The sequence below is a fragment of the Mustela nivalis genome, assembly GCF_964662115.1.
Source record: "Mustela nivalis genome assembly, chromosome: 4".
NCBI lineage: Eukaryota > Metazoa > Chordata > Mammalia > Carnivora > Mustelidae > Mustela > Mustela nivalis.
Genome location: NC_139023.1, coordinates 26,930,386 through 26,958,088, shown reverse-complemented (window position 1 = coordinate 26,958,088; position 27,703 = coordinate 26,930,386). Strand labels below are relative to the sequence as shown.

At 39.8% G+C, this 27,703-nt stretch overlaps 1 protein-coding gene across 6 annotated transcripts in view; it reads right to left on the bottom strand.

Annotated features, from left to right (window-relative positions):
• Positions 1-27,703, bottom strand: part of FRYL (FRY like transcription coactivator) — a 255,767-nt gene that overhangs the window by 212,290 nt on the left and 15,774 nt on the right. For all 6 annotated transcript variants that reach the window (XM_082728344.1, XM_082728341.1, XM_082728351.1 and 3 more), the window contains exon 2: positions 4,857-5,031. The gene's annotated coding sequence lies outside the window, so the exon portion shown is untranslated. The remainder of the gene's footprint in view (positions 1-4,856; positions 5,032-27,703) is intronic.

Genomic DNA, 27,703 nt, shown 5'->3' with positions numbered 1-27,703 from the left:
AAAAAAAGCACCTATGTCCACCAAAAGACACATACAAGAATGTTCCCAGCAACCATATTCATAATTATCCCAAACTAGAAGCAACTAAAATAGCCATCAACTGGATAGATAGATTGCGGCAGTTCCCACAATGGAATACTACACAGCTATGAAAAAAACCTATTTCACACAACATGGGTAAATCTCACAGATAAATGTTGGGCAAAAGAAGGCAGACACAAAGCTTTAACACTTGTACTGCTGGTCTAAGACTGCTGTGTGTATAACACACAGGGGTACTCAAAATGAAGAATTATGGAATGTTCTAATTGTATTATTCCTGGTGTCATTGAGAACCAGGATTTTCAGCAGAGAAAAAGATGGATGTAAAATTTTTTAAAAAGACTGAGCAAAAATCTCATAGAGCTGAAACAGAACTGGAAGTATCCGTATGAATTCATGAGGTTCTCTATCTTAAAAAAAAAATTCCCCTAATTTTAACTACTGAAAATACCTAGAAACAATGATCAATCTATTAGAAATGCGAACCTGTAGAACCGGATTATAGTCTTTAAATCCCATTCCCCACTAAAGCAGTCAGGGGTCCCTAAATACCAGGTGTAGGGAGGAAATGTACATGATGTGCCTGGAACTCCTTGTTATAGCAGATAATCAAGAAGCTATCAAAAACTACTAGAGTCACGTCAAAATAATTCAGTAAGCAACTTTAAAAGGCTCCCACTGACCAAGGTTTAAATAATTTAAGCATTAATAAAAATAATCCATTATGTTCAAATCTAAGAGTCCATAACGAGTCGAGGGGAGAAGGGGCAACCCTAACTGATCACTGTTAGAGGTTAATATAACCAACTCACTGTTTTGAAATTGGTAAGCCAGGGGAAACTCTCAAGCTTTTCTCCAACCTTTCCTATACAAAGTATACAACTAGGTAACAAATAGTACATGAGGAACAGTTTCTCTTTATAGAAGATTTCACTTGATAAATGAACAATAAAGCTATAGTATTAACACATCACTGTCTTGCAACCCCTAATTATTTAATAGACCTAAAGCAGGGAGCCCATCACCTGTTTTTGTAAATAAAGTTTTATTAGAACACAGCTACACCCATTCCTTTATGTTTTGTCTACGGCTGCTTTCCCATTTCAAGGGCAAAGTTAGTAGCTGCATCAGAGGAAACCAGATGGCCCACTTTGCCTAAAATACATGCTGTCGGGCCCCTTACAGGGAAAGTTTGCCATCCCCTGATCTAAAGCACTGAGTACAAAGGGCAACTAATCAACATTAAAAGAGGGAGAACTAAAAGCTCTGTGCACCAGACACTTGTCAAACACACAGACTTGCCAAAAGAAAGTGAACCCGAATCTGAGCAAGTCTCTAGATCCAACTACCAATTAACAAGAAATACAAAGGACAGAGGAATATGTTGAGTCACTTAACAGGAATGTAATCAAGATCAGTCACATGTACAGGACAAAGACCCAATTTGTTTAACAAATAAATTTTAAGGACAAGCGGGGAGGGGGAACCTTAGGAGAAAAATTAACAAACTGTACTGAAGGGAGGGCTTATCTAGATGCTGAGTCAATCAAGTCACCTCCTTTAAAAATGTATGAGAGAATCAAAATTACCACCAACTGTATATTTTATTACACTGGGATTGTTGCTGTGTTTGTTTTTTTTTTTTTAAGGTGGTAATGGTATTATAGTTGTATTTTTTTAAAAGAAGGTCTGCTACTTTAAGAATACATACTGAAATACAAATAAATTATATGATGTCTAGCATTGCTTTAAAATGATACAGGAGTGGCAGAGAAGTCAGTGGGAGACAGACAAACAATTTGGCCATGACTTGATAATTATCAAACCTGAGTGATGAATACAAGAGGGTTCATTATACTAGTCCATTTACTTTTATATAAATTTAAATTTTCCTTAATAAAAGTTACAAATAAAGAAAACATTTCTTATTTAGACACAGAAAAAAATCAGAAGTAAAAAAGAAGAACAGGTCAGGGAAGTATGCTAGATCACTCCAAAAAGGCAACCGGACTGTGACAAGATATGAATCTTTCAAAGGAATGATAAGAAACCGACTTTGAAAAGAATCAGTTCAGAGATCAAGTCAATGACTCCTGAGTAGATCCAAACTTAGTCATGTGTCCTTTCCCAACTATATATCAAGCATCCAGAACTAGGGGGGAAAGGATATATATGGCAAAGGAACTTGGGTTTGAGGTTTGGTAAAGCAGTTGCTCAGAATTTTAAAAAGGCAAGAGAATATATGAGGCAAGAATGATCATGGAGTTTGGCTAAGAGGAAAGCTAATGAGGCTAGGAAATAGCTCACTTGGTTAGAAAAACAAAAAAAATGCCAAGAAACTGCAAGTCATAATGAAGATTAAGAACAGATTTGAGAAGTGGGATGTGACAGAGGGTAATGATCATGACAAAAAACTTTCCAAAAACTCAGAAATAGAAATGTTCCAGGTGATGGGGAGGCCTAAGGTAAGAAGGGGTGGGGTGTAAGCAGTACGCAGAACTTTGGGGCTCTAGTCCCAGTGAACTAATGCTGGTTAACTAATTGGTTTCAGCTACCTGCCAAAGAATCATACCCTTCTCCCAAGCATATTTCAAAAGGTGTCTGTATGGGTAAGGGGCCCGGGACTGGAAGCTCTGGTCTAAGATGTAGAGATCTTGGAAAATCAGTCAGGTGAGAATGATGGAGGCTAGGCAGATCAAAGCAGCATGATGAGAGCCACCAATATGACACAAGAGACAGAAAGGGAAAATCGGCATCAAATAATGGAAAATTCTAGAGGCCAAGAGAAGAATAAAAATCGTGGAGAGACGGGAGCCTGGGTGGCTCAGTGGGTTAATCCACTGCCTTTGGCTCAGGTCATGATCCCTAGGTCCTGGAATCAAGTCCCGCATCAGGCTCTCTGCTCAGCAGGGAGCCTGCTTCCCCCTCTCTGCCTGCCTCTCTGCCTACTAGTAAATGAATTAATTTTAAAAAATTTTTTTAAAAATGTGGAGAGGGGGTGCCTGGGTGGCCAGTGGGTTAAGCCGCTGCCTTTGGCTCAGGTCATGATCTCCGGGTCCTGGGATCGAGTCCCGCATCAGGCTCTCTGCTTGGCGGGGAGCCTGCTTCCTCCTCTCTCTCTCTCTGCCTGCCTCTCCATCTACTTGTGATTTCTCTCTGTCAAATAAATAAATTAAATCTTTTAAAAAAAAAAAAAAAGTGGAGAGAAATAAGACATCAACTTCAAAACAAAAGGATTAATTGAAAAATGTTCTGTTAGTGGAAGCCTTATTGTAACTCCATAATTCACAGAATGCAGTCTAAAAATGTCTCTATCAAAGGGGTTACAGAAGAAAGGTATCCTCAAAAAACGAGCAATCTGCCAATATTTTCATTACAATCCTAAAAGTGTTAGATGTATGACAGCACCAAAATGGCTTATAAATCACTTAGTTTAACTCACTCATTTCATCGATGAGAAAACTGAGGTCCACTGAGGCTAATGAACTCGCACTCAAGAACACTATGCAATTAATGATTAGGACTAGGGCTAAAATGCACCCCATTCTTCACTCAACCTCCAGACCTTGTGTCCTCATCTAACACCATGGTTCCACTGAATGACTTACTTCTCTACAATGCTAAGTATCGTCGTGTATTTCCATTTGGGTAAATATTTGTTGACCAACACTCAAAATGAGCCTACTTCAGTAATTTTCTCTTAAACGTCTCCTATAGAAGCAACTGGTTCTGCTCAACTTTATTGCCTCTGCCCCACCCCACCCCACCCCCACCCCGGCCAAAAATGTATTGAGTAAATCTCAGGGATGTTCAAAAAACATGTTAACTAACCAGCATCTATGCTTCCAAAAACTGTTAGAATATGAAAAGGCACACATAGTGCCAGGCTAAAAAAAGAAGAGTTGGCATCACACACCTCTCTTATCATCTCCATAAATATGTAACTACAAAACATACATCAATGGGAAGTAAGACAATGTTCTTGACCCAATGGACCCAACATACCCAAATAGATAGGAAAATACAGTAACAGGATGAACTACTTCAACCTTTCAATAACAGATTAATGGAGTACTTACAGAGTACATAATGTACACACACAGTGGTTTACATATTTTTATATCTACTCTTTATAAATATCTGATATTATACTGGACCTAGAATCTCATATGGAAAGAACGTTTTGCAGCCTCGAAAAACCTAATGTTACCACTATTTTTAGATGTGATTTTTAAAAATTAGCAAGAAAAAAAAAAAGGCAGGTATTACTCATCTATAAGGAGAGAAGGCATAATAAAGGGGAAGGCAATCCAAAAAAAAATTGTTTTTATAAATTTCTACTATTCTGTTAAGAAGTACATATCCTTGGGTGCCCGGGGGGCTCAGTCTGTTGAGTGTCTGGCTCTTGGTTTCAGCTTAGGTCATGATCTCAGGTTCTGGGGATGAAGACAGGCTCTGTGCTCGGCGGGGTGGGGGTGGGGGGTCCGGAGGGTGTCTGCCCTTCCTTTCCCCTCGGGCTCTGTCTCTCTCTCAAATAAATAAATCTTTAAAAAAATAATAATAACCGAATAGGGGTGCCTGGGTGGCTCAGTGGGTTAAGCCTCTGCCTTCAGCTCAGGTCATGATTCCAGGATCCTGGGATCGAGCTCCGCGTCAGGCTCTCTGCTCAGCAGCAAGCCTGCTTCCCCTTCTCTCTCTGCCTGCCTTTCTGCCTACTGTGATCTCTCTCTCTGTCAAATAAATAAATAAAATCTTTTAAAATATTTTTTTAAATAACCGAATAAACAGAAAAAATAAAAAGTACATATCCTTACCACTTAGAACAGGTTGTTGAGGCACAGAGTTTGTAGAAAAGACACCAATTTTGGAAAGGATCCATCTAGAAGCTTTTTCAATCTGGAGCTTGTACTTTACAGGCACACAAGTGGGCACACTGGTGCGAAGCAGTAGTGATTCACCATGTACAAAGCAGAATATGGAATGTTAAAGCTGGAAGACAAAAAAATGAGAGAAAAGAAAGAATATGGTTGGTTATTAGTAACACCCATGTTTAAAACAGGAGTTGTTTTCATAGAACGGTTTTCATAGAACAAGTACCATTATTGAAATTAGTTTTTATAACTGAGAATCTACACAAGAAGAACTTTCTTATATAAAAACCTCAACTACAAAGGGAAAGAAGAGAGAGAAAACAAAATGAGAATTTGTCTTTGGAAGGTTCTACATTAAAGATTTTTTTGCCACCCATAATATCTTTCTCAAATGTATTATAAATTTCCTTACCATCTAAACATAACGAACTGTTTCTTAATGACATAAGACCAATCATCATAAGAGTACTTCCCTAGTACCTGAGGACATATACTTTACAGGACTGGGGTAATGACCCTAGAACTGCCTTTATTTCAAAAGGTACACCCCTTGGGGCACCTGGGTGGCTCAGTCGGGTAAGCGTCTGCCTTTCACTGAGGTCATGATCCCAGGGTCCTGGAATCGAGCCCCATGTTGGGCTTTCTCCCTCTCCCTCTGCCTGCTACTCTGCCTGTTGGGCTCGCTCACTCTCTCTCTCTCTCTGTCAAATAAATAAAAATAAATAAATAATTTAAATAATTTTTTTAAAAAGTGCACCCCCAAGTATCCTAAGAAATAAGCACTTTCTGTTGCCAGTGGTAATGTCAGTATCTACAAACTTAAGAATGTATCCTTTGACCCAACAATCCTCTTTCTGGGACATTCTCCTATAGATATACTTGTACACTCACAAAATCAAGTGTACGGCAGGACTGCTGTGGGATTATCTGTAAAAGTGAAATACTGAAAACAACCCAAGTTCCACATGACCTGGCAATTCCACTCCTGGGTAGGATATACCAAGAGAAATGATAAAATACATCCATGCAAAATTATGGATATAAATGTTCACAGTAAGGTTATTTGCAATAACCAAAAGGTAGAAACAACACAAGTGTCATCAACTAATGAATGGACAAATAAAATGTGGTATATCCCATCCAATGGAGTATTTCTGCCACAAAAAGGAATAAAGTACTGATACACACTATGAAATAGATGAATCTTAAAAATGTTATGCTAAGTGAAAGAAGCTAATCACAAAAGGCCACAGAGGCCGCATGTTACATGAGTCTATTTATACGAAGTGCCTAGAAATAGACAAATCTACGTACAAAGAATATAGATGGGTGGTTGACTAGGGCGGGGGTGGGGGGAGATGAGGAGTGACTGCTAATGGGTACTGTGTTTCTTTTGGGGATGATGAAAATGTTCTAAAATCAATTGTGGTGATGGCTGCACAATTTTGTGAATACCGTACACGTCGGTGATTTGCATGGTATGTGAATTATATCTTAATCAAGCTGCTATATATATATTTATATGGTCTGTAACTTCTTCACCACTAACCAATAGTTTCCATATTATTCCTTATCACCTTGCCACACTATACAATAGGGAAGGCATTGGATTCAAGATAAAACAGCACTCTTGCTCATTCTAAACCGTAAATGAACCAGAACTTTCAAGTTTCAACTTCCTCTCGGGGGAAGCAGGGAGTCCTCTGTTGTTACACCATCTTATTTTTTCCCTAATAACTGAGCTGCATGCTTACCAGAGTAAACTATATTTGTCCCAAACTCCATTTATGTCAATTGTATTTGCAATAATTATGTCATTTAGTTAAATATTACATCAAAAATATGAGTGAAAAAAAATGCTTTGTCCCTGAAAATTATGCTGTATGATTTGTAAAAGCCAAGTCCCTTGAAAAACATCCTAAAGAGAAGACCTGGGCTATACCAATGATTGATGAGGTATAAGCATGTTAAATTTCCAGTTATGAAATACAGAAGCTCTATATCTTTCTGAGACTCCTCACTTAAAACAAATTTTCCATGTAACCAACCCAATACTGGTTGATTATACATACTCCCATTGTATGAGACAGAAATCTACTCTATAGAAGTAGTTGATATAAAGGAGTGACAAAGTATACCATGATTTCCACCATTCTAGCTCATGTTCTCAAGAGTGATGGTTGAGCCTACTGAGTTCTTAGAAACGCTGAAACTTGTCTACGCTTTACATTCCCAGGCCCCACCATACTCTGAACTCTACAGATGACTTGTCTCTTAAACTGAAAGAAAATACCCAAAGTAAACTCTTCAAGGGTGCTGAAATCTCTCTTCCCATTCTCTAAAGGTCTCCAGATCATCCCTTTTCAAAGTTATACTTAACATCTGACCTGTACAGTCAGATGACCATAAAGAAAAAAAAAAAATTCTCACTTACATTCATGCACCATACACTCTCCTCCTGATTTCCTCTTAGCATGCATCTCTGCCTCTCCGTTCTCACCTATCAACTTACCCTCATTTCCAGTAACTTGCACTCTGACGCCAATACTAAATACTAAAATACTCTTCCTAATGACGTCGGAAGAGTTCTAAGTGCCCGTTCTGACTTGTATCTGACCTCCCCCCTCTCACTACTCCAATGCACTTCAGACACGGCTGCCAAGTGCACAACTGTGATCAAAAAATTCTCTGGCTTGGTAATATACAGTGGTACTCCTAACTCCTACAGAATAGAGTTCAGAAATTCATAAGCCTCAATGTCAAAATCCTAATGTCAGAAAGTAAACTGCTAGCACATCTCCCTAATACTGTCTGAACTTGACTGTGCAAACGTATTCCATTCCTATACTCACATCTTTCTTTCCATCTGGAATGTCCACTCTTTAGGCAGAGAGGCAGGCAGAGAGAGAGGAGGAAGCAGCCTCCCTGCCAAGCAGAGAGCCCGATTCCAGGACCCTGAGATCACGACCTGAGCCGAAGGCAGAGGCTTAACCCACTGGGCCACCCAAATGCCACATGGAATGTCCACTCTTTGTTTCTATGCACCGCAATTCCTCTAAAATCATTTTTAAAGTAGAAACTCACTTATCCAACCCGAGTGTTGGATTTCTCAACTGTCACATCTTCAAGGACTACTTTATAAAGATCATCAAGTGCTACAAGTATTATAATTATTAAATATAAACTAAGAAACAGCATATATCATTCAACAAATGCAGTTACTGCTATTCATCCAAGAGTGTAAGTATGCTATAAATATTTTTTAAGTTGACATACCAAAAAAAAAAAAAAAAAAAATTCTATTTTCTAGCCATACTACACTCTTTGCCCTAAAAGGAACAATTTAAGGTTTGATAACTCTAAAAGTTAAGATGATGAAAATTTCTGATAATCAACAGTTTTCAATGCATGGGAATCTCAAACAGACTTGTGACGTAAGAATAGTAACCCACTATTTCATTATTTAGTCAAGAGCAACTTGATTTGTAATCATCTCACAATATATGTCAAGTTATTATGCCTTAAACTTATATAGCACTGTATGTCAATTATATCTCAATAAAATGTGGGGAGGGACACAACTTGATTCAGTAATATCCACCAAAAACAAGCTTACCAAAAACAATAGTTTCACCATTTACGTTTTTTTTAAAAAACTGTGGTAAAATCCACATAACATATAATTCACCATCTTAACCATTTTTAAGTGTACAGTTCAGTAACATTAAGTACATTCAGACTGTTGCACAAACACCATCACCATTCATCCATGTCCAGAACTCTTTCCATCTTGCAAAACTGAAACTCTGTGACCATTAAACGCCAACTCCCCATTACCACCTGCCCTCTCCCAACCCCTGGGAAAAAGCATTCTACTTTCTCTGTCTGGGAGTCTGACTACTCTGGGGACCTCCCTCAAGTGGGATCCCACAGGATTTGTCCTTTGTGACAGGCTTATTTCACTAAGCAGGATATCCTCAAGGTTCATTCATCTTATCATTTACCTTTTCAACAAGAACTTTAAAACCACACAAAGGACATGGTTTAAACACATTCTAGTTTAAACACACGGTTTACACATACTCTGTACCCTGGAGATTTAGAGGACTTGAACTACAAAAAGAAAGGGAAAAGCAAATGACACGTAGCGGGTCATCTGGTATACAGGCATTCCGCTAGGTACATTTCGCAGACAGTTAAATCTACATGACCCTGAGGAGGTAGGGTGGTTATTATTATTCCCAATTGGTAAAAGAAAAAGAAGGTTCAAGGTAGGCCTCCTATGTTACTTTCCTATTTCCACTTTGTTTTTATCATAGAAGTTACCACTATCTGACATTTATCCACATGTACACTTATCTCCTTATGTGCAAATTATATGTAGACCAAATAAAGTTGGAAATCATTACACCATGAGTGCAAGGGTCATAGTTACATAAAAAAGTTGTATCTATTATACAACATCTAAACATCTTACAATCTCTGGCTTTTCTGAGATGCTTCTCCATAGGTACATTTCTTAGATACTCAGAATTTGGGAGACTTTATTACTACCAAAGATATATTGAGAGATATTTCCAGCCGGCAGGAATGGGAAATGGAAGGCAGGGGAGGGTAGGAGTGGAAGATAAAATCCCAACTGGAAAGTCCAAGGAGACTTCTCTTCAATGACCCCAAATCTAGTATAACATCCTTATATTCTATAAATTTGATTGTTTCTATCAAACTTCACGGAGAATTTTTCTACCAAGCATGGGTTTACGATACACAGGCACATACAAGGTTATGATGTATGGTCTACTTATAGCTTAAATATATTCTCACTATAATATTAGCTGTATTTATAGTAATTTGATTTCCTTGTGCTTCAGAATCAAAGTATCTATTTCCCACTATCCTGTATTGCTCTATTTTCTCCCTCAAATTAGTTAAAACTTTTAGCACACTTCAAGAAACTAAGAAATATCTAACGTGTAAACTGCTTAAACTATTTTTCCATGATTTAAATTACGGCAAATAACTCCACATTTAAAACATTATGAAGCAAAATCTGATTGTTAAGGCCTCTCTCTAAATAAATTCCTACTTGTAACAAAGCTACAATTCCCATTAACTTATTGTTTTCATAAAATAATTCCTTTTGAGCACAGTATGAAAAATGTTACTCATAAAAGAAGTACTGTGTTCACAAAATAATTTTATCTTCACTGATGCAATACAAAGTCAGTGGTTTCCTTTTTGTGGTAAACAATGGGTCTTAGGAAACACATTCCCCACTAAATGTCTTTTACATTTTTTTTTTTTACACACAATTGGTTCAACTTCCTAATAATCACTATTTACCAGAAATGTGAAAGATAAAAATCTATCGGAGATACACAATAAGATTAAGCAAGCCAAAAAGAGAAAAATAAAATTATAAAGGCTCTGTAATGAGGGTGGGGTAGAGAAAACTCAAGCCAACACCAACCATCTCCAAGCCATTTTTTAAAAAAAGATTTTATTTATTTACATGACAGACAGAGATAACAAGCAGGCACAGAGGCAGGCAGAGAGAGAGGAAGGGAAGCGGGCTCTCGTGATGATTATGATGCGGGGCTTGATCCCAGGACCCTGGGATCATGACTTAAGCCACCTGAGCCGAAGGCAGAGGTTTTTGTTTTGTTTTGTTTTAAGATTTTATTTATTTATTTGACAGAGAGAGATCACAGTAGACAGAGAGGCAGGCAGAGAGAGAGAGAGGGAAGCAGGCTCCCCGCTGAGCAGAGAGCCCGATGCAGGACTTGATCCCAGGACCCTGAGATCATGACCTGAGCCGAAGGCAGCGGCTTAACCCACTGAGCCACCCAGGCGCCCAAGCCATTTTTAAAACAGTGGTTTCAAGCTGACAAAAATCCCCATCTCTTTCCTCCCTTACCAAGGACCATTCCCATCAGCATACATTCTATAATGATCCCTGCCCCAAGGGAAGGAAAAAAAGAGCCATCCGATGACATTGTGATTTAAAATAAGAAAAATATATTTGGTCTTTGTCCCATTTCTGGCACAGAACTCCTAAAACTCTTACAATTTCCTAAGTGATGACAGCCTTAAAGGTGTCTTTTGTTGTTCACGAGGTGACTTTTGGACCACACCCAAGGATCAGAACTAGCTGCTAGGAGAACCAACCCTGTGATTAGAAGGCTGGAACTTTCACTGTCACCAGCCCCCTCACATGGTGTCAGTGGGGAGGCTGGAGGTTCAATCAATCACCAATGGCCAAAGATATAATCATCATGCCAGTGTAAAGAAACCTCCATAAAAACACAAAAGGATGGGGTCTGTCTGGAGAGCTTCTGTGTTGCCTAAGCGCAGATGTGGGGGAAGTGGCATGTTCAGGGCCTGAAAGCTTTGCACCCTTCCCCCCATACCTTGCACTGTTCATCTTTTCCATCTGGCTGTTCCTGAGTTTTATAATAAACTGGTAACGTAGTAAGTAAAATGTTTCTTTTGAGTTCTGTGAGCCACTCCAGCAAATGAATTGAACCTGAGGAGGAATTTGCTTGAACCCCTAGTCTATAGCCTATAGGTCCAGGGGCACAAGTTGACAACCTGGACTGGTATCTGAAGTGTTTCTGTGGGAGTTGGGGATAGGGGACGAAGGAGATGATCTTATAGGACTCAGCCCTTAAATTATAGGATCTGATGATATCTCTAGGTAGTGTCAGAATTGAGAAGAACTGTAGGACGCCCAGGAGGTATCTAAGAATTGCTTGGTGGTGTGGGAAAACCCCATATACACACATACTGGAACTGGCGACCAGATCACTTACCTCCCTAGACCACAACCACAAATCCCCTGTCGGTGACTACAACAGCTCTCTGCTCCCTTTCATAATAAAAGTCTCCCATATAGTTGCCTCTATGCAGTACTTCACTTGCTTCCCGTCTTTGTCCTATTTTCTCTTCTACCCACTCCACCGCTTTCTACCTTCTACTCCCTAGGACCTCTTGTCAATGTCACTAATGACTTCCACACCTCATGAAATCTAAAGGTCAATATCAGGCCTCATCTGACTTGACTCTACAGCAACATTTCTCTCCCTCCTGTCTGAAAGACCTTCACTTGGATGGCAAAATGCCACACTGCTGGTTTTCTTCTTCTTCCTTATGAGCTGCAATTCCTCTGCCTCTTTCCCACCTCAGAACCCTGAACAGCACAGAGTGACCTTACTTACTCAGGCTGAAGGCCTTACATTCAAATCTGGTGGGCATGTAGATGGTATCTCTAGCCCCATTCTTTCTCCTGAGCATGAACCTCAAAAATTTAACTACCTATTTGGACACCAACTAGGACTTCAAACTCAGCTCTTAATACATTCCCCTAAATATTCACCAACTCCAGCATTGCACCTCAGCAAATAATATTTCCAGAAGTTACCACTTCATCCTAACAAAAAGTGAAAAGATGAACAGGAAAAGCAAAACACTTCTTAGATGCATTAAAAAAGTGAGATCATAGGGAAAATCACTATTCACAGAAATGAAGAAGCAGATAGACAAATACAGAGAATCACAACTTAATGGAACAGAAACTTCCATGGCGATCAGTGCCAGGGTGAGAAAACTTGAAATTTTAAGATTTTTTTTTTTAAGTAATCTCTACATCCTACATGAAGCTCGAACTTACAACCCTGAGATCAAGAGTTGCGTGCTCTACCAACTGAGCCAGCTAGGCACCCCAAAAAGTCTGTTTAGGACCCTCTCCCTTTGCCCCTCCTCCTGCACGTGTGCTTGCACGCTCTCTCCCACACTCTCAAATAAATAAATCTGAAAAGAAAAGAAAACTGAAAATAAAAAAGCCTGGAAAAAAATTGAATATCCAAGAAATGTAGGACACTACAAAATAGGTCACATATACATAACAGGAATACTAGAAGAAAGAACAGAAGAAACATTTGAAACAATAATGGCTGAGAATTTTTCCAAATTAATGACAGACACCAAACTACAGATCTAGGAAACTCAGAGACCCCCAAGCAGAATAAATGCCAAGAAAAACCACCTTAACCAGGCATAACACACTCAAAATGCAGAAAATCAAAAATAAAAAGTCCTGAAAGTAGCCAGAAGGGAAGAAAACACCCCACCTATGTTGAAGCAAAGATAAGAATTACATTTTACATCTCAGAAACCATGCAAGCAGGAAGAGAGTGAAGTAAAATATTTAACATGTTGACAGGGGAAAAAAAAAACCCAGAATTCTGTACCCTGTTAAAGTGTCCTTTAGAAATGAAGAAGATATAGACTTCCTCAAACAAAACCAAGGTAATTTGTTGCCAACAGACCTCCTAATGTACATAAAGAAAGAAGGAGCATCAAAAAAAGGAGTAAGGAAAGGTGAAATTAAAACCTTTTCTTATTCTTAATTGAGCTAACAACAACAGTTTGTTCAAAGTACTAGCAACAATGTATTCGATTATATACACTTATATAAATGAAATGGAATGAAAAACAGCAATGATACAAGAAAAGGGAGGGGGGAGAGGAATCAGGATTATTTTATTATAAAGTAATTGCACTACCCATTTAGGATACTCTTACTTGAAAGTGGATTTGGATTCGTTGTAAATGCATATTGCAAACTCTAGGGCAAGGACTAAAACAATTTTTTGAAGTACAATACGCTAAGAAAGGAGAAAAACAGAATCATATAAAATGTTTAAATTAAAACCATAAAAGGCAGAAGAAGATCAGAATCCAAAAAAGAGAACAAAAAACAAGGCCACAATTAGGCAACAGCAATAAATATGATAGTTACTAATTTAACTATAACAATAATCAATTTGAACATCAATTGTCTAAATGCACCAATTAAAAGAAAGACACTGTCACAGTAGATCAAAAAGCAAGGCAGGTTGTCTATAAGAAACCCATTTTAAATGTAAAGATAGATTTGGATTAAAGGTAGCTGCATGGAGGGGCTCCTGGCTAGCTCAGTCAGTAGAGCACTGGACTCCAGATCTCATGTTCATGAGTTCAAGCCCCACATTGATCTTGGAGACTTTTAAAAAAAAAAAAAAAAAAAAAAGCAACCTCATAGAGAAAGACATACCATGCTAACACTAATCAAAATAAAAATGGAACAGCTATATTACTTTGATACAGAGCAGATTTAAAAGCAAGGAAAATTGTCAAGGATAAAGAGGATCATTACATAATCTCAAGGGGGGCAATTCTCCAAGACCTAACAATCCTCAATGTGTATATGCCTAACAATAGAACATCAAAATACACAAGGCAAAAACTGATAAAACTGCAAGGAGAAATAAATGAATCTACTGTTATAGTTGAAGACATCAACACTCCTCTTTCAGGAATGAACAGATTCAGCAGTCAGAAAATCAATAAGGACATAGATGAACTCTACAACACCATCAATCAGTTGGATATAATTGACATCCCTAGACTACTTCATTCAGCAAGAGCAGAATACACATTCTTCCCAAGCTTACATGGAACATTCACCAAAACAGACCACATTCTGGCCCACAAAATACAACTTAATGAACTTAAAAGAACAGAAATCCTGCAATGCCTACTCTCAGTTCACAGTGGAATTCAACCAGAAATCAATGACAGAAAGATAACTGGAGGGGAGCCTGGGTGGCTCAGTAGGTTAGCGGCTGCCTTCAGCTCAGGTCAATGATCCCAGGGTCCTGGAATCCAGCCCCACTTACGATTCCTAGCTCAGCAGAGAGACTGCTTCTTCCTCTGCCTCTGCCCCTTCCCCTGTCCCTGCTCATACTCTCTCTCAAATAAATAAAGTCTTGGGGTGGGTGGGAGGGGAAGAAAGGCTAACTGGAAAATCACAAAATACTTGGGAGATTAAAGAACACACTTCTAAATAATACATGGTCAGATGGTCAGAGAAGAAATCTCAAAAAAAATTTAAAATATTTTGAACTGAATGAAAATGAAAATACTTAAAATTTGTGGGATTCAGCAAAAGCAGTGCTTAGATAGAAATTTATAGTAGTAAATGCGTATATTAGAAAAGAAGATCTAAAATCAGCAATCTAAGTTTCCACTTCAGGAAACCAGAAAAAGAAGAGCAAATTAAATTCAAAGTAATCAGAAGGAAAGAAATAATGAGAATTAGAACAGAAATCAATGAAACTGAAAACATAAAATCAAGAGAGAAAAATCATGAAGCCAAAAGCTGGCTACAAAAAAACAAGAGAGAGGACACAATTACTAATACCAAAAATGAAAGCAGAGACATCACTACAGATTCCATGAATATTAAATAAATAAAGAAATAGTATGAACAAGTATATGCCCACTAATTTAATAATCTAGATGAAATGGACTAATTCTTTGACAATATAATCTGAATGGGCCTTTCAAAATTCAATCAATCGTTAATTGAAGTATTATTCTGAAACTGAAAACACTAGGCCCAGATGTGTTCACTGGTGATTTCTCCCAAACATTTATGTTAGAACTATAATAATTCTCTACAATAACTTTCAGAGATTAGAAGCTGAGGGAATACTTCCTAACTAACTCATTCTATGCAGCCAGAAGTACCAAAAGACATTTGAAATCAGTTAATATAATCTATTATATTAACAGACTATAAAAGAAAAATGACATGACTGTATCAATGGATGCAGGAAAAATGACATGACTGTATCAATGGATGTAGCCAGCTTTTGTATCTGACAAAACCAACACCCATTCATGATAAAAACTCTCATTATATTGGAATAGAGGGCAACTTCTTCAACTTGATAAAGATTATCTTCAAAAAAACTACAGCTAATATCATACTTAAGTGTGAAAAACTGTTAAGTTTCTCCAGTAAGATCAGGAACAAAGCAAGATGTCCATTCTCACCACCCCTTTTCAACATTGTACTGGAAGTCCTAGCTGTGCAATGAGGAAATAAATTATATGCAGCTTGGGAAGGAAAAAATAAAACTGTCTTTGCAGATAACATGATTGATCACCAAACAGAAAACCCAAAAGAATACACACACACACACACACACACACACACACACACACACATACACACACCTGGAACTAATAAGCAATTATAGCAAGGATAGAGGATACAAGGTTAATACAGAAAAGCCAATTGTGTTCCTATATACCAGAAATGAACAAATAGAATTTGAAATTAAAAACACAATACCATTTACATTAGCATCCCCCCAAAATGAAATACTTAGGTATAGGTATAAATTTAACATAATGTGTACAAGACCTATATGAGGAAAACAACAAAATTCTGGTAAATAAAATCACAGAACTAAATTAATGGAGGGATATTCCATGTTCGTGGACAAGAAGACTTAATATCATCAAGATGTCAGTTCCTCCCAATTTAATCTACAGATTCAACGTAATCCCAATCAAAATCCCAGTATGTTATTTTGTAGATATCAACAAACTGACTGTAAAGTTTATACAGAGAGGCAAAAGACTCAGAATAGCCCACATAATACGGAAGGAAAAGAACAAAGTTGGAAGACTGACATTATCCAACTTCAAAACCTAAAATAAACCTAGGATAATCAAGACAGTGTAATACTGGGGAAGATCAGTGGAGCAGAATGGAGAACCTAGAAAAAGACCCACAGCCGAACTGATCTTTGACCCAGGAACAAAAGCAATACAATGGAGCAAAGATGGTCTTTTCCACAAATTGGCTGAAACAACTGGACATCCACCTTAAAAAAAAAAAAAAATCCAGACACAGACCTTTCACCCTTCGCAAAAATTAATTGAAAATGGATCATGGTCTTGAATGCGAAATGCAAAACCTAAAAGTAGAAAATAACAAAAGAGAAAACCTAGATGACATGGGGAATGGCAATGACTTTTTAAATACCAAAGGCACAATCCATGAAAGAAATAATTGATAACTAACAATTAAAATGAAAAAAATCTACTGTGCAAAAGACAATGTCAAGTCAATGAGGAGACAAGCCACAGACTGGGAAAAAAATATTTACAAAACACACACACACACACACCCTTAATAAAGGGTTGTTACCTAAAATACACAAAGAAATCTTAAAACTGAAGAAGAAAACAATCTGATTTAAAAATGGGCCAAAGGGGCACCTGGTTGGCTTAGTCCATTAAGCACCGGACTCTTGGTTTTGGCTTAGGTCATGATACCAGGGTCAAGAAAGCCAGCCCCACACAGAGATTTTCTCTTTCTCTCCCTCTCTTTCCTCACCCCCTCTGCACAGGCACACACACATGTGTGTACTCTTTCTCACTCTTATAAATAAATAGGCCAAAGACCTTAACAGATACCTAGCCAAAAATATGCATACTGCAAATAAGCTTATAAAAAGAAGATCCAAATCATATGTCAATGGGGAAATGCTAAATTAAAATGAGATGTTGCCAGACTTCTATTAGAATGGCCAAAATCTGCAACAATGACAACAAATGCTGGAGGGGATGAGAAGTGACAAGGGCTCTCCCTCATTGCAGGTGGGAATGCAAAATGGAACTACTGCTTCAGAAGACAGTGTGGAGGTTTCTTAGAAAATGGAAGATACTCTTACCATATGACCCAGCAATTGTGCTCCTTGGTATTTACAGGACTTGAAAACATGTCCACACAAAAACCTGCACACTGGGGCGCCTCGGTGCCTTAGTCAGTTGGAAGTCTGACTATGGCTCAGTTCATGATCTCAGGGTCCTGGGATTCTGCCCCATGTCGGCTCTCCCTGCTCAGCTGGGGGTCTGCTTCTCCCTCTGCCTGACGCTCCCCCTGCTTGTGTGTTTTCTCTCTATATATAACAAATAAATAGAACTGTTAAGAAAAAAATATAGGGACACCTGGGTGGCTCAGTCATTAAGTGTCTGCCTTCAGCTCAGGTCATGATCCCAGAGTCCTGGGATTGAGCCCCGCATCAGGCTCCCTGCTCGGCGGGAAGCCTGCTTCTCTCTCTCCCACTCCCCCTGCTTGTGTTCCCTCTCTCACTGTGTCTCTCTCTGTCAAATAAATAAATAAAATCTTATTTTAAAAAAGAAATAATATATATGAAAAATAAAATTAATAACCATCAACTCAGGCACTGTCCTAAGCAGCCAGGTAAGTCAATGAGGACTAGGTCGATGACGAATGCTGCCCTCTTGTAACTTACACATTAACAGCAGGAGACGATAAACAACACATATCATTATGGAGAATGAAAAGGTGAAAGAAGCTATTTAAAAAAAAAAAAAAAAGGATCATGGAATGTCAAGCGCTCTGTATGGCAGGAGCTGCAATTTTTAAATGGAATACGGCATATTGTAAAGGTGACAGGTGAACAAAGAACTGAAGAGTCAGCCAGGTGGGGAGTGGAGTGAGCACGTCCCAGCCACAGGAAAGAGCCACGCCAAAGTCCCAAGGCAGAAATGAGCCTGGCACATCAGAGCCAGAACAAAGGCAATGACTGCAGATGGGCAAGGGTTAGAGGTAGCAGGAAAAAAAGGATCAGAAAGATAGTAAGAGACTAACTCCAGGAAGGCCGACAGACCAATGTGCTGTGAGCTGGGGAGTCACCACAGAGTCTGCCGGAAAAGGACACGATCATCTTATGTTTGAAAAGGAATGCGGTGGCCAATGTGCCGAGAAAGAGCGCAGGGGGAGAAGCCCAGATGTGGGGGACCTCTCAGTGGCAGGCGATTTGCACTGAAGTGTTACAAAAACCCTTGTCTTTCAGCAGGAGAGATGGCTCTTGGATTCAGTTAAATTTCGAGCTCTGTTCCCCAGGAAACCATGAATGTCAGAAACCACCGAATGTCAGCTGTGTTACTAGGCAACATGGCTTATGGTAAAAATGACCCATTGGTAAACTGCTTGGGACTGAGAGGGACTATAAATACCTGGAGAGTGGCTGTAACTTTGGCCTGCTCTTAGTGTGGGGACTCCTCCAATAGGGCGTGTATCCTGTTGGAATTCTAGAAGCTATGCGTATGGGCGGTTTTCCAAGGTCATGGCCTTTGTGGAACTTGGGGCTCTTCAGCCAGGTTAGCTACATAGTCACTTATGTGAGCTTCATTACTCACACCCAAGCTTCACCTTGAAGCAGAAGCACAGAATAGTTCCGGCTGTTCCTCTTTTTTCTTTATCTTTTTTAATTTTTTTAAGTAAGTTTCAGGCCCCACGTAGAACTTGAACTCACAACCCTGGGATCAAGAGCTGCATGCTCTATCAGCTGAGCCAGCCAGGTACCCCTGGCTGTTCTCTTCCTGCACTGCTACAAGGACATTCCCCTCTCCCCAAAGAACATTTGTCCTTCTCTGCTGGTAAGCTGGTTTTCCTGTCCCTCCTCTCCTGTATCCTAAGTGAATGGGATGTCAAATATGGATTGCCACATGTCTGGTTAAACCCTAATAAAATTCCCTGAGTAGGCACTGCTCTACTGTAGTAACCCAGGCAAGAAACAGCAGTAGCATGGACCAGGATGGATGTGGGGCAAATATGAAAAAGCAGTAACATTATAAATATAATTTGAAGGAGGAACTCCTAGGATCTTCCAATAAATAAAATCTGGGATGTGAAAGGGTAAGTTAGGGATAACACCAACATTTTTGGCCTTAGCAACTGAAAAGATGGAGGGGGGAAATTGGATGAAGGAAGGACTGGAGACTGGGAGCTCAACTGTAGATCATTTTGAGGTGAGGGTCATTCCCAACTCACTCTCTTCAATCCAAGATGGCTCCAGTAGCTCCAAGTATCATGAGCCCACATAACAACATCCAAAAGAAGGGCTATCCCTTTGTCTGTTAAAGGACACCAGATTTCCCACAGACTTTCGGACGTGTCATAAGCCCGAAACCAATCATGGGCAAGGAGAATGGAACTAACACAGTTGGCTTTAGGCTGAGCCACATTCACAAACTGTCCCCTTTGGGATGGGGGCGGGGGAAGCCCAGGAAACACACAAGCACTAAACACCCAAACAAAACTGGGCTTCCATTAGCGAGGAAAGAGACCAGTAAGTACAGTGTCTGTCCAAAATAGCAGATGAACCATCCACATCAGTGGTGAAATCACCCCCCAGGAAATAATAAAGGACACTTAACAAAATAAGACAGGGAGCCAGGTGACAAATGAGAGGAACTGACCTACCTTCTGGTCCATGAAAACACACCCAGGCAAACCTTGTGAAATTACACAGCCACCAAGAAAAAAGATTCTAAAGGATGTGAGGAAAAAGGATTAAAAGGAAGAATCGGACTGAAATCTGGAACTCTCAGTTGCGGAAGACAGAACAATGCCTCAGAAATTTCAAAAGCAAAATAATTTTGAGCCAGATTTTTATATCCAAATGATCCATCAAGTAAGAAAGCAGAATAAAGACACTTCCAAACATGTAAGGACATTACTTGGGGTTACTCTCTAGCAACAAGGATGAAAACCAATAAAGTAGATATGAGAACACAAGAAACAGTGGAAATGATCCAAGAGTGAAATGAAAAAGACGTCCCAGGATGGCAGCTGTGCGGCAGGACTAGACAATAATTCATCCTATTAAAACAGAAAATTAGTGAACTCCATGAAAGGAAGAAAGGAGTAAATTCCATTCAAAAGGCAGAATAACTAAGAATCTGGTTTAATGACAGGAATGCATGTGTTTCCCTTCTCAATAGAAAAAAAAATTATGCAACAGAAAATTCCCACAGAATGCTAAATGTCAACCCAGTTTTCCTCCCTTCCTTCTTGCTGAAGAAACCTACATTTTTTCCTTTCTCTTTTTCGAGTTATCAGGTGAGAAGCACAAGATTAGAAAAGGCAGCCTCTCCCCCAGACCCATGGGATGAAATCACAACAGGTCTAAACTAAGCGGAAAAATCGCATTCTCCTTTGCAGGCAATTGGTCTGAGCAATCTCTCCTGTCCCACTGTGGAGAAGTGATTCATTTCAGGCCAACGAGACATATAGGAAAAATCACCTGGGGAGCTTCTTGAAAGATCTTCCAAGATGAAAAGAGATCTGATAGGGAGGAAATTTGCTATAAAGGGTGTTACTGGGCAATTGATAAATTTGAACATAGCCTGTATATTACATAATAGTATTGTATCATGGTAGACATAGAAATGTACCACCCACAGCCAAAGACTCACCACCAGATGTGAGGAGTATGATTAAGCTATTAGCTTCATCAGAGTTGGCTTCAGCTCTCTAGAGGAGGTCTTGATCATCTCCGAATAGCTCAAGCCTATATAACTGAGAAAGGCAAGGTACAAGCCAAGCAATTTCTAGCCAACACAGAACTCTTCTAATGGACAATCCTGACTCCAGATCAGCTTCTCTGGTGGGCAGACAGACCATCATCACAATCTGACAGCTCCACTTACCCACTCCTGCTTCTGCTTTTAAGAGTCCTACTCCTGGCCTCGGCATCTGCTTCCCAGTGAACTCAAATGTTCAATTTCCTGAATTTAATCCTTGTTCCATGATCTCACCAGAAAATCCTTTTCATAGTGATGTGTAGTAAAGCGCTTAAGAATAAAGTCATGGGGGGCACCTGGGTGGCTCAGTGGGTTAAAGCCTCTGCCTTAGGCTCAGGTCATGATCCCAGCGTCCTGGGATCGAGCTCCACATCGGGCTCTCTGCTCAGCAGGGAGCCTGCTTTCTCCTCTCTCTCTCTCTCTCTCTCTCTCTGCCTGCCTCTCTGCCTACTTGTGATCTCTGTCTGTCAAATAAATAAATAAAATCTTAAAAAAAAAAAAAAAAAGAATAAAGTCATGGGGCGCCTGCATGGCTCAGTGTCAGTGGGTCAAGTGACTGCCTTCAGCTCAGGTCATGATCCCAGAGTCCTGGGATCAAGCCCCAAATCAGGCTCCCTGCTCAACAGAGAGCCTACTTCTCCTTCTCCCTCTGCCTGCCGCTCTGCCTACTTGTGCTCACTCTCTATCTCTCTGTCAAATAAATAAATAAAATCCTTACTAAAAAAAAAAAGCAAAGTCATGATCTCTGCAGTTTCTTCTTAAAAGATTCCCCAAAAAACTACAGATATATAGACAAAGGAGAAAGCAAATACAGCAAAATGCTTAGAACTGATAAATCGAGGTGAAAATTAGGTAAGAGTTCACATTACTATTCTCACAATTTTCTAAGTGTTTAAACTTTTCAAAACTAGTTCTTTTTTTTTTTTAAAGGGTGGGGAGATCATAATGAATCAGTGGCCATCCTATCCCCTTCTTCCCACCCTCTAGTAAGTGAGAAAAAGATGCTGGGAGCAATAGGAACCACCACCAATAAAAGAAAGATCAAGACAATCCCCTAAGTCCTCTGTAGTGAGATATTCTGCAAAATGTTGCCAAAAGAACCAAAGTGATACACCAGGAAAAAACAACAACAACAAAAAACCTACTCAAGAAAGTCATGGTGCTGGGGCACCTGGGTGCCTCAGTTGTTTAGAGCATACAACTCCTAATCTCAGGGTCATGAGTTTGAGCCCTACGTTGGGTATAGAGATTACGTAAGAAAAATTAAAAATCATTTTAAAAAAGCAGTCATGGTTCAAGTGTGGAAAAATGTGACATGATTTTGAGCAGCCGATGGGATTACAGGAAGAGAGTCTATTGGCCTTTGAAGCTAGGAACAGCGGCCTTCTATACAGTATCATGAGAAGGAAATGTCACCACAACTTCTCTGCTCTGCAATGAGTATTTGCACAATAATTAAAATACACCGGACCAACATAAAAACGAAGCACCAAAGACTTCATTAAGGTTACAGAACAGAATGTAAATGTTCTTGAACTTGTCAGTTTAAAAGGCACAGCTGACAGAAGTTGGAAGCCAGAGTGCAGGAAGGCAAAAGCAGAAAGGAGAATCAGTGGAAAAAGCCAGGGTTTTGATTTTGAATCCCTTAAGACTAGAAATCACTAAACATATTCCACTTGACTCATTTTTTAACCATTTTTGTTGAGCTATAATTCACATACCATAAAATATACCAGTTTATTCATCATTTTTAGTTAGATTGTCTTTTCATTACTGAGTTGCCAGAGTTCTTTACAGACCTTAGATACAAGTCCCGTATTTAATAGAAATCGCAAATATTTTTCTCCGATTTTGTGGGTTGTCTTTTCACTTTCTTAATGGTATCCTTTGAGGCACAGAAGTTTTTAATTTTGATCAAGTCCAGCTTGCCGATTTTATTCTCTGTTGTTTGTGCTTTCAGTGCCCCAAGAAGGCTTTGCCTAGCCAAGGTCATTAAGATTTACTCATATTTTCTTCTAAGAATTTTATCATTTCTGCTGTACATTTAGGTCTATGATCCATTTTTAGTTAATTTGTGTGTATGATGGGAGGAGGAAGCAGTTCAAATTCCTCCTTTTGCATATAAATCTCAAATCTCCGGGTGTCTCAGCACAATCTGCTGAAAAGACTATTCTTTCCCTATTGAATTTTCTTGGCACACTTGTTTTAAAAAAAAAAAAAATCTATTGATCATGGAGTTTATTTCTGGATTCTCAAGCCTATCCAGTTAATTTCTACATACTGACACTCTAAGGTGAAATCCAGACAGTATAACCATTTTAAAGTGGACAGCTCAATACCACTTAGGACATTCACAACGTTTTACAACTAACACTTCTATCTAGTTCCAAAACATTTTACCACCCCAAGAAGAAACCCACATCCAACCAGCAGTCACTCCTCATCCCCTATGACCCTGGCAACCAGGAATGTTTTACATCTGTGTGCATTTAACTGTGTGGGATATTTCATATCAGTGAAATCATAATGTAGGATATTGTTTCCAGCTTCTTCCACTTAGCATAATATTTGCAAGGTTCGTGCCCTCTGCAGCACTTATCAGGACCTCCTTGTTAGGGCTGAATAATATTCCATTCTTGGGATATGCCACAGTTTGATGACCCCCTCATTAGTTGATATACATTTGGGTTGTTTCTACCTTTTAGTTAATGTGAACTGCTAGGTAAGTACAGAACTACTATAAATATTCATGTACAACTGTTTGAATACCTGTTTTCAACTCTTTTGGGTACATACGTAGGAGTGGGATATCTGGTTCATATCCTAATTCTAGATTCAACTGTTTGAATAACCACCAAACTGTCTTCCACAGCAGCTGTACCCTTCTTCATTTCTACCAGCAACATACAAAGGTAACAATTTCTCCAGATCCTCACCAACAAGGGTGATTTTCTGTTTTCTCATTCGTTTTCAAAGTTGACATCCTTAACTCAACAGGACACTCCAGGTGTTGTCTGGACAGTACAGAACAGAGTAAGACTACCACCTTTCCTCTTTGGAACCTCCTTCTCCTGGGAGTTCAGACTACTGGTCTCTGCAGCCTTCCTCGTAGTCACATCACATTTTATATCCATATTGAGTTCACCACAGTCATCAACATACTTATTTGTATTCTGTCACGTCTCTCGCCCCTATGAGTATGAAGCTCTCTTCTCAACCCATATAGAGGACTTTGTATCAAGCCCCATTAAGTTAACCATGTTAGCCTTGGCCCACCATTTCAGTCAGGAAGATTTTTCCAAAAGTTAACTCTAAAAAATTCATTCCATGCTAAAATTTCAAAAGCATGGTGTCAGCTTTTTTTTTTTTTTTTAAGTTTTATTTATTTTAGAGAAAGCCACCAAGAGAGGAGAGCACAAGCAGGGGGAGGGGAAGAGCAGACTCCGTGCTGAGCTGGGAGCCCAACACAGGACTCGATCCCAGAACCCCAGGATCATGACCTGAGCAGAAGACAACTGCTTAACCGACTGGGCTACCCAGGCACCCCAGTACCAGTGTTCTTATTCACATTATAAACACATGAACAGTAACCTTCAGCAAGAGAAATTTTTCTCCAGTTGTCATCAACTCACCATTCACTAATCTTCAGAGCTGCTACTCAAGCAATCACATGTCTACCTAATCTTATGGTCAGCCAGCCCCCAGTCTCCCACTTGCCGAAAGAGAGAAATGTTACCGAATGCCTGGCAGAAATTCATTTATACTGTTATCCTCTGCATTCTCCTGACCCACAACCTAATAACTCTACCTAAAACGTAAGGTTAGTCTATCATACTGTCTCTAGTGAGCCCACGTAATACTTTCCTTTAAAAATGTAATTGCAGGGGTGCCTGGATGGCTCAGTGGGTTAAAGCCTTTGCCTTCGGCTCGGGTCATGATCCCAGGGTCCTGGATCCAGCCCCGAATCGGGCTCTCTACTCAGCAGGGAGCCTGCTTCCTCCTCTCTCTCTGCCTTCTGCTTTGCCTACTTGTGATCTCTATCTGTCAAATAAAATCTTTTAAAAAAAATGTAATTGCAACGTTTTTAGTGCATAAAACACAATGAACCCAAACTGGGTCATACTATGTTTCAAATCATATTTTGAGGGTTATATCACCACAGCAAATACAAATACAATGAAAAAAGCAATATGTATCACTTATGGCAATGGAGAAAATAAAGATCTCAGGTGTTCTACTTGAGAGTATCAAGACAAATGTGTTGCCAATTTCCTATAATTTAGGGCTATACATCTTTAAAATTCTACAGGAGTCTCTCCTCAACCATAAAAATTCAATAGGGAAAAAAATATTTTCCACATATGTTCACAAAAAAATAAATGAGCAAATTTTTGTTTTCTGTTTTTAATAATATAGATTATTTCATTGAAACCAATTTCCCCAATTCCTTGAAGAGCAAATTCCTCACTCAAGAATCTCTTCTATAAAGCCTTCTGAGGCAGCTGGGTGGCTCAGCCAGTTAAGCGGCTGCCTTCGGCTCAGGTCATGATCCCAGCGTCCTGGGACTGAACCCCGGGTCGGGCTCCCTGCTCCATGGGGAGCCTCCTTCTCCCTCTGCCTCCACCTGCCGCTCCCCACTGCTTGTGCTTGCACTCTCCGTCAAGTGGATAAATAAAATCTTATAAAATCTTCAGAGTCTGGGGACACCTGGGTGGCTCAGTGGGTTAGACCTCTGCCTTCCACTAGGGTCATGATCCTGGGGTCCTGGGATCGAGCCCCGCATCGGGCTCTCTGCTCAGCAGGGAGCCTGCTTCCTCCTCTCTCTCTGCTGCCTCTCTGCCTGCTTATAATCTCTCTCTCTCTCTCTCTAGCTCTCATTCTCTGTGTCAAATAAATAAATAATCTTAAAAACAAAAACAAACAAACCAAAAAAACCCTTCAGAGTCTGTTGCATTCTAAAACAGCCTCTCCCTACTTTGCCCTCTAACGGTACCTACTACTGTCCTTACCACTCACTGATACCTGATGCTTGGTATTTACTGCTTGTGAGCTGTTTGCTAATTTACTTACTGTCTGCAACAGAATTCCTCAGAGGACTGACGCCTTCTCTTTCTTTCCTAACCTCATCACAACCAACATGGTATAAAGCTTATGAAAAGGGAAGCACTCAAATTCTTGTATGAGTTTATATCGCATATAATAGTTATAAACCTATACAGAATTAAAATTAAACAGGAAATTATCTCATAAAAATTGAAGACCTTTTAAGGTCTTGTGGTTCTTGGAGGGGGATTGCAGGGTGGTAACTAAAAGGGAAGGCAATGCCGAGCAGGGGCTTCTCCAAGACGAAATAGCTCTGTGTGTATTTCAAGGTAATGGGCAAAGAGACAAGAAAAAAATGAAGATACAGGAGGGGACAGAAAATGGGAGGAAGGAATGAGGCTCAAGTCAAAAGAAGATAAAGGACATTATTTCTTTCTAAAAAGGGAAAACAAGGTACAGGGTTATGTTGAAGTGGACAAGGGTTAAATTCAGCAGTTTTGTTTTTGTTTTTAAGATTTATTTAACAGAGAGATAGAGAGAGAGCCCAAGTGGCAGAGCAGCAAGCAGAGGGAGAGGGAGAAGCAGCTCTCCGCTGAGCAGGGAGCGTGATGTGGGGTTCGATCCCAGGACTCTAGGATCAAGAGCCAAAGCAGCTGAGCCAAAGGCAGCTGCTTTACCAACTGAGCCACCCAGGCGCCCCATCAGCAGGTGGTTTTAAGAGAGAAAGAGGTTTATTTAGCTCCTAATATTTATTAAGAAAGCACTATATCGGTTTCCTGCAGTGCAATTAATTGCCGCAGTGACAAATTATCACAAACCTAGTGGCTTAAAATAACACAAATTCATTATCTTACAGTTCCGGCAGTCAGAAGTCCAAAATAACCCAGGTCTCACTGGGCTACAACCAAAGCGTCGGCAGAGCTGGGTTCCTTTCTGGAAGCTCTAAGGAGATTCCATTTTCTTGCCTTTCCTGGTTTATGGAGGCCACCCACCTCACGGGGCTCTGACCCCCTTTTATCTTCTGAGCCACCAACAGACATTGGGCTCCTTCTCATGATGCTGTCTCTCTGGTCCTGACTTTCCTGCCTCCTGCTTCTTTTAAAGATTACATTAGGCCCACCCTAATGTAATAACCCAGGATATTCTATTAAAATGAGCTGATCAGCAACCTTAATTCCACCTGAAACCTCAATTCCCCTCAGCTCTGTAATATAACTCTCACAGGTTCCAGGGACAAAGACGTGGAGGGACAGCATTACTCGGCCTGCCACAGGCACTCGGCTATGTACTTCATTTGTATCTTTTTTTTTTTTAAGATTTTATTTATTTACTTACTTGAGAGAGAAAGAGAGCATGAGAGGGGAGAAGGTCAGAGAGAGCAGCAGACTCCCTGCAGAGCCGAGAGCCCGATGCAGGACTCGATCCCAGGACTCTGGGATCATGACCTGAGCCGAAGGCAGTGGCTTAACCAACTGAGCCACCCAGGCGCCCTGCTTCATTTGTATCTTTTA